The sequence below is a fragment of the Pyxicephalus adspersus genome, chromosome 9 (genome assembly GCF_032062135.1).
Source record: "Pyxicephalus adspersus chromosome 9, UCB_Pads_2.0, whole genome shotgun sequence".
NCBI lineage: Eukaryota > Metazoa > Chordata > Amphibia > Anura > Pyxicephalidae > Pyxicephalus > Pyxicephalus adspersus.
The window spans coordinates 28,953,438-28,961,637 of record NC_092866.1 but is presented as its reverse complement, the minus strand read 5'-3'; the positions used below and the strand labels follow the sequence as shown (position 1 = coordinate 28,961,637).

The window sequence follows — 8,200 nt, the reverse complement described above, 5'->3', positions numbered from 1 at the left end:
ATTTCCAGAGTGTTTGTGAGCAGCAACATTTGGAGTATTGCTGCATTTTAAAATTTAACTGCTTAAAAATCTTATAAATGCCTATACAGCCTATAAACACTTTATGAAAATCATTTGCAAGTGTTTAAAAATTATTCAATAGAAAACAAATGGAAAAGTTTACAGGTGATTTAAGTGATTCTAGGAATTTAAAACGTTTATAAATCCCCATAAAAGCATTATAGGCTTTTAAAAGAATTTTTAGACTTGCTTTAAACGCTTTTAAAAATGCCCAACAATGATATGTGCATTTATAAGTGTTAAAATATAAAACAGTCCATATAGACTTAGTATAAATGTAAAAACTGATGCAGGAAGATGCTTTTAAATATTCATTTAAAAGCAATAATTTATAAAGAAAATTAAACTAAAACGACTGGCAACACAGGTTAACACTGTTTATTTAGGAAGGTATGCAAATTACCCTATCAAAATATGTCATTTTTTTTAGCAAATTATTTTATATCTGCTCTTAGGTACTGCGTCTAAAAAAAAACCTGACCGAAAAGTGAATGAAAAATGCATTCCTTCCTATGTTAACCATCTTTAGAGAGGCTTAATTCTTTCAAGGTACTCCTTGGATTATCCTAATAAACCAGGCATGTCCAATGTGCGGCCTGTGATCAGATTTCCACCCGCCCGCTGCATCTGTCATCACAGGGAATCCCCTACATCATTATAGTGGGCATTTGCTGTGAAGGGCCCGCACAAACCACGCTCACTCTGCTTCCTAGAATGTATTCTGTACACAGCCCGCACTGACACAAGACTCCGTGCACAGGGAATCCCTCACGTCATCCTGGTGGGCCTGTGCAATGCCCACACAGACCACGCCCACACTAACCCTGGTTAGTGGTCAGGTTAATGATAAATATTATATTATCCACTTATTAGTATACTAAGCTGTGGTGTGGCAGAGCCATGCCCTATACCTACATGGTTTGTGCAGAAATTTGTCCTTGTCTGTCGTTTTGGAAAGTTGTGAAGTGCAGTTTTATCAATTACATTTTGTGGTATACTTTTGTATTCAACATGCTTTTGTATATTGGTGTTGCCAAACAGAATTTTTTTTTTTATCTAAACCAATACCTGTACTTATTTACTGATGACGCTCTACACCTGGGGTGCCCACACTTTTTTGGACTGCGAGCTACTTTTAAAATTACAAAGTCAAAATGATCTACCAACAATGAAAATGCTAAACATATACTTATTTATATATATACTGAGTGTGACACAGAAGTGACTGAAGCTATGAAGCTAATGAGACATTAAATGGCAGAATATTGCACAGACATTGCACTACAAGACTATAGTGACAGGAAAGCTACAGCACACCTGTCATCAGTAATTGAACCCTGACATGGAGCCTGAACTGCACTGCTCACCTCAGACTGCCCTCCCTCCCCACTCCCCACGGTTAGAGCCTTCTCACAAAGATATCCCCAGCATTGCTAAAGAGTACAGCAGGACTACTGGTAAACAGCTGGGAGGGGTAAGGCAGGGCTCCGCGACCAACTCGCGTTGCCTTTGCAATTGACCAGTAGATGGCAATCAATGTTGTGGGCACCCCTGCTCTACACAATGACCTAAAAGTTTCCATGATTAGGCAGGTCATTATTACATAAACAGGTGTGCAACAAGAGGAACTGTCTAAAAATTACAGGTCAAGCAGCAAAATACTTTCTTGTTCTAAAAGAGTTTTAGACTACAGAGATTAAAATATCAGAGAGGAGAAAAAAGAAAGAGGTTTAAGCTCACATTCTTTTTAAATCAAGATAAATAATGTAGATACTTCTCAAATACATATACAGGATAAATGCATACATTAAGGTGCGTCCAGTCTGGTTTACAATTTCACCGACTGGGGAATTATTGTACTAGACAAGTCAGCTCTAACCGTTAACCGAATAGCGTCGTCTTAGGCTGACCCGACGCGTTTCGCCATTATAGGCCTTTTCAGGGGAACTTAAGGACTGTACAGTTTTTGGGTGGCTATTGCATCAGCACAGAAATATTGCCCTCGTTTGCAAATTTGTAATGTGGAGGTCCCAGCAGGAATAATATGTATTAGGAAAATGTAGATATGTATTGATTCATACTCTTGTATTTGGCTGATATCACAGCTACAAAGTAAAATTTATCATTGGTTTTTTGCCAAAATTGATGTAGAAGTGACGTTCCACACTGACCGGGAGGACTCTGCAGCCATGTGTGCGTGTATGCTCCAGCAATTCCCCAGTCAGTGAAATTATTATACATTATTTATCTATTTATCTTGATTTAAAAAGAATTGTGAGCTAAAACCTCTTTCTTTTCTCTCCTCTCTGATATTTTGATTCTCTAAAGAGGTAGCTAAATAACATCGCAAGAGGGATCCTAACCTTCTTTTCCTCGCACACTACTACAGAGATTAAGGTGCAATCCTGGCCCTGTACAAAGTATGTCAGACATCATCTGCAATCTGTAGTTTAGTTTTTGGCACCAGTTGAAAAAAGATTATTGTAGAACTAGAGTGAGTGCAGAGAATGTGCCAGGAAAGTCCAGGGGATGCTCTGAATAAGTAGTGATTGACAATCTACATAATTACAAAGGTTTAAAAGGACAGGTTTACCAGCCTTCTCTTACAGACTGTGAAAGAAAAGCCATCCAAAGTTCAGACTGACTTTAAAGGACAGTTGCACCTTTTTAAATCCTTAAATAATCCTTTGGATTGATCCTAGCAGACAAGCAGCAATGTCAACGCTGAAATGGTGGTCATATACTGTATGCCATCACTAGCTGACCACCAATAATACCCCAGGGAAGGAATTAAGTATTTTCCTGTACATTGCAAATCCCAACATTTAACTTCCCTAGAGGTAACCCCGAGTGTGACTCAGGTAGAAAAAAGTTGCTAAAAGCGGTAACCCCGAGTGTGACTAGGTAATCCTTTGGAAGGTAATAGTAAATAGAGCCTTACCTGATCCGCCGGCGTCCTGGGAACTCCGTCTTCTTCTCTCTTCTTCCTGCCGGCTTCTGCATCCGATGAGTCACCTGGGAGTTTCCGTGTATGTTGCCGGCAGGGCGGGGTGGGAAATTCAAAATCCATTTGTATTGCATTCAATACAAAATAACTGTATTGAATGCAATACCTTGGATTTATATGTGTAAAAGCAGTACATTGTTTTCAAGAACATTTATTTTACAGTATATATATATTAGTATGAGTATAATATCTATTTTTTTTAAAAATAAAAAAAAAAAAACTTTTACTTTAGTTTCACTTTAATGCAGGTATTGCAGCACTATAAGAGAAATGGGATGATCCATAGCTTTAAAAGTAGGTGAAGTTGAGACACAAATGCCTAGTGCTTTAAAAGGAGCATGCTTTATTATGATTAAAACAATCATATTGTACTCACAAAGATCCAGCAGTATCAGGTGTTTACCTGCTAATAGTGATGGTCATTCAACAGCCCTCTAAAGCCAGAGTTCAGGCTGTGTGTAAGTGTGGAATCATGGATAACATCTAGCAGAAAGGGCAATTGACCCATTGAAAATGTACAGGTCGATGGTAGCAAAAAAGTTGCAGTCAGATACTTTCAGGTTGGGGTGTGAAAGTGTTGGGGTGTAAAAGTGTTTATTCAAGCCTAAAGTGTGACTGTTAAGTGTGCAGAAGAGATAACATACCTGATGGGAGCTATCTCTGCATAAACACATCAGCATATGTTCAAAGCAAAATGGTACAGAAGTAAGCATGAATTTAACACAGTATATAATGATAGTGTTAAAAAAAATAAATCACTGAATATGTTTATATATGTCCAATTGTACAAGAAATCTAAAAGCAAGTATTTTTTTCAACCCAAGCAGGTAAGTTTAGGTACTACCGTATATACTTGAGTTGAGGTTGATCCGAGTATAAGCCGAGGTACCTATTTTTACCTTGGAAAGTAGGAAAAATTGATTGACTGGAATGTAAGCCGAGGGAGGGAAATGCTGGAGCTACTGGCAAGTTTCAATATTCAAAATAAATACCAATAAAATTGGATAATATGGGAAACAAATACCATGATGAGAATTTAGTGGTTAGGTATACTACTTACTGAACCTAACCATTAATTTCACTTTAACCTGCCTGGCAGTATGATTCTGTCTGGAAAAAGTATCTGAAAGCGGTACTGCATTCAGCCACTGTAGCCCCCCTAGCGTTCTAATTCTGTCCGTATTTTCACGCAAAAAGTGTTACATTTTTTTGCATGGAAATATTGCTTGACAATTATTTTACGTTGTAGGTCTTTAATTCTTAGGCATAACTTACCGAATAATGTCCAATATTTAATAAAGTTAATAATAAAGTTAATAATAAAGTTAATAAAAAACACAAAAATCGGTTAAAAAAAAATTAAACATTTATTATAACTGTACAGTAGCGCATATACATATAATAATAATATATATAATATAATATTATATATATTATATAAAGATTTCTTTGAATGGATTCTCTGAATCCAATACAAAATTATTTGAATTTCCTGCTGCTCCTCCCGCCCGCATTCGTCACGACAGAACGAAGACAGAAGACGTGTCCAGAGGAGCTGCGGGGAGAGCAGGATGCTGGGGGACAACAACGGAAAAAGGTAAGTAGGTTTCTTGTGTAATTGTGTGCTTGCATGTTTTGTGTACTTTTTTGTGCATGTTTTGTGTACTTTTGGATTTGGCGCCGGCGTGTAGCCCCTGTACCTCTGGCGTACCCCCGCCATCTTTTGCGGCCAGCATATTTCCCTCACAGCCTGATGACATTGTCATCAAGATGGAAACCAGTAGATGCGCTGCCGGACCGGGTGCTTCCATGCACCTGACTGGAGTATAGGCCGAGGGAGACTTTTTTTTAGCACATTTTGGGTGCTGAAAAAGTCGGCTTATACTTGGGTATATATGGTAATTTTTTCCAAGGACAATATTATAGTCTTGGTAAACATACAGTAAGTTTATTTGTGATGCATTTTGCTGAGCACGGTCTGCTTCTTCAGACCCTGAGTCTCAGTAATAGATTGTCTTACTTGAAGGGAATATGATATGAATAAATTCATTTGTAACATTAGTACCTGTCCTTCATAAAATATAACAGTACATTTTTATAATCTTTCCCCTATTGTACACACTCATCACTACATTTAAACTTCTTATGGTCAAATTCATGTTATCATATGCAAAATCAGAATAATATTGCTTTTATATGTCCATTAAACTGTAATCTTTTAAGGTTCTATGTTAAAATGTTCCAAATAAATAAAATTTATTTGTAAAATATTTTTAACTTTTTATGGTTCTGAATTATTTCAATTTGCAATTATATTTATTAACTTTCTGTTTAATTATGAGCCAATGAGCCAAGCATGGTATAAGATGCACTTTATCATACAACAATGGCCTAGTAGCCATGTGTTTTATATATATACTAGTAAACAAAAATACATTTTTTTACAATAAACTTGCAGGGATGCAATATGAATAGACAAACAGAATTAATAGTAAGGATATACAAAGGAAGGTATCGATATTGATGGTGTTGCTGCATCTTGTTGTGAAATGGAAATGTTCTGAAATAGTTTATGCAGCTGCTTACAAATGCCTGCACAGGCCGTTACAGCTCCTGAGCACCTAGTGTTTTACAGTAGCTCCCCATGGATGGTTTTTTTACTGCTAGTCAGAGAAAATACTTTTCAGTTAAAAGGGAAAAAAAAAGAGATTAAATATTTTATAAAATAAAACAGACTCACAGTTCCAAAAAAGCACAACTGCAATTAGAGGGATACAGAGGATGGCATTTTTGCCTCATTCTAAAAAAAATGTTTTCTGACTTTCATGGTTTTTTTAATTCCTAACCAGGAATTTAAAAACCCAACCAGGACACTATCTGCATGGATTTTGCCGGTTCTCCCCGTGTCTGCGTGGGTTTCCTCGGGGTACTCTGGTTTCCTCCCACATCCCAAAAACATGCAGTTAGGTTAATTGGCTAAAAATTGACCCTTAGACTACATTAATGACATATGACTTTATTAGGGACATTAGATTGTGAGCTCCTTTGAGGGACAGCTATTGACACGACTATGGACTTTGTACAGTGCTGCGTAATATGATGGCGCTATATAAATACTGTGTAATATTAATAATAAGTATGCAGAAGTGTTCTGACCCTGCTTATCTGCAAACCAGTTAACATGAATCACCATTAACATTTTCTAGGATCAGAATCACAACCTCCGTTTTCATAAAGAGGTCAACGTTGAACAAGATGGGTCAGGAACTGGTCAACCTACAGCTGTCAGAGCACAAATTTGGAGCTGTTAGAAACTGTCAGCATCTGTTTTCTTTTTGGCGTGGCCTCAATATATATACAGGTCTTTAAAAACAAACTAATGTATGGTGACACATGCCTGTACACATGAACAGATGACTGTGTATTACCCTATACCAGGATATGCAAGGCCTTATTTACTAAAGTGCATACATGCACTGACACCCAACAAAAGCTACAATTTGACTGGGGATGCACACACAAAACCATGTACACAAATCACGACCAACCAGCATTAAAATCTTCAACAGTTGTGGATTATTTTCTATACAGTGGAGTCATTGATTTAAATCTATTGCTAAAACCTTTTATGAGGGCCTTAGAAAGCATCTTGATTTTTACATGATGTCAATATGCACATAAATAGCAACACTAGACCCTTGAAATCTAAGTTTTAAATAATCCATTGTTCATAGCTGAACCTCCGGTGTCAGGGCTGAGTTGTGACATTAACAAAGCATAGCTGAAGAAAAGAAGTTGATCTTCCTAAGGCGTGCTACTAGCAGGATGAGATATTCTTAGCTGGCATACAGGTTTCTGTGCCCTAAGCATTTAAACAATACCTTCCATTTTCTTTTCAAACCTTGACACAGTAATACCCACATGCAATGCTGATCCTACATCAGCGGTCGCCAACTGGTGTGGTCTCTGGGAATATTTTGGTGGTCCGCAGCTCTGGCCAGTCAGGTGAAGGACCCCCCGCACCGACCAGAGCCGCGGACCATGTCTTTGGAATGCATGGCAGGCTCAGGGCGGTGGGCGGGTTGTGTTTAGAGACAGGCTTAGACCTGCAATGGGAAAGTGGGCAGGTTCTGGCATCATGACTTCACACAAGGGGAAGTTTCTTCCCCTTTAAATGACACACGGCTCCCTGCGCATGCGCGGTCTGGAGTCCGTGAAATTAGTGGTCTGTGACAACCAAATTGTTGGCGACCACTGTCCTACATCACTGAGTGGGACGGGGTTATACTTGGGTGACACCTAGTGGCAAGTCTTGGAGCTGCATTTTTTCTGGTTTGACATCAGAACTGTAAAACAAACTGTTTACATGAGAACACAGCACCATTCAGTAGTACTGCACAAAAGATTTTTTAAATGCAAATGACCCATTATAATACGGTCACCCTCCCAGCAGCCCACATGGGGGGAGGTGTTAGGGTGCGGCTCTGCACCAGGGTGTTGTATAGGCCAGAGATTACCGCATTTACGTTTGAAAAAGGTCAATCCCATTCTGGATTGGAAAAAGTGTTTGATTTGTAGAAAGCAGAACATTTCTGATGATTTATGATTCTTGCGGAACATTGTGAAGGGTAGTATCCTAAAGGGGCTAAGGAACTGATGCAGCCAGTACAGGCTGTGTTTCACCCACCAGTGAAACCTCCATGGGTTCTCCAGCCGAGGGGGAAACATTGGATTGCCAATGATAGGTAAAAGGGGAGTGTAGGGGAACAATCAGTCCACCTGAATGCTTCACGGAGTCCCACAAATGGAGGGAGTGCTTAAGAATAGGGTTGGGTATAGGTTTCCACTTAGAAGGGGGATCTATAGTAGGGCCTCCACCGACACTGGGGTTGTCACACTTGCCTTCAGGGAAACCCATAGAGGGGGTCAGATACATAGTAAGCAGTCAGTGGAGCTATCTGAGCAGCATTACAATGCGGACCAAGATGAGGCACATATGGACCTTCCTGACTCCCTGGCTGGAAAAAAAATCTGCTTTGGGAAGCGTGGCCTCTGCAAACCCTAGAAAAAAAGGTGTCACACCAGTTCTGAGATGTTGGTAAAATACAGAGTGTCATAGGAGGGCTATATATA

At 38.9% G+C, this 8,200-nt stretch overlaps 1 protein-coding gene across 1 annotated transcript in view; it reads right to left on the bottom strand.

Annotated features, from left to right (window-relative positions):
* LOC140338721 (RNA-binding protein 14-like) overlaps positions 1–8,200 on the bottom strand; it is a 46,136-nt gene that overhangs the window by 1,663 nt on the left and 36,273 nt on the right. The window lies entirely within an intron of this gene.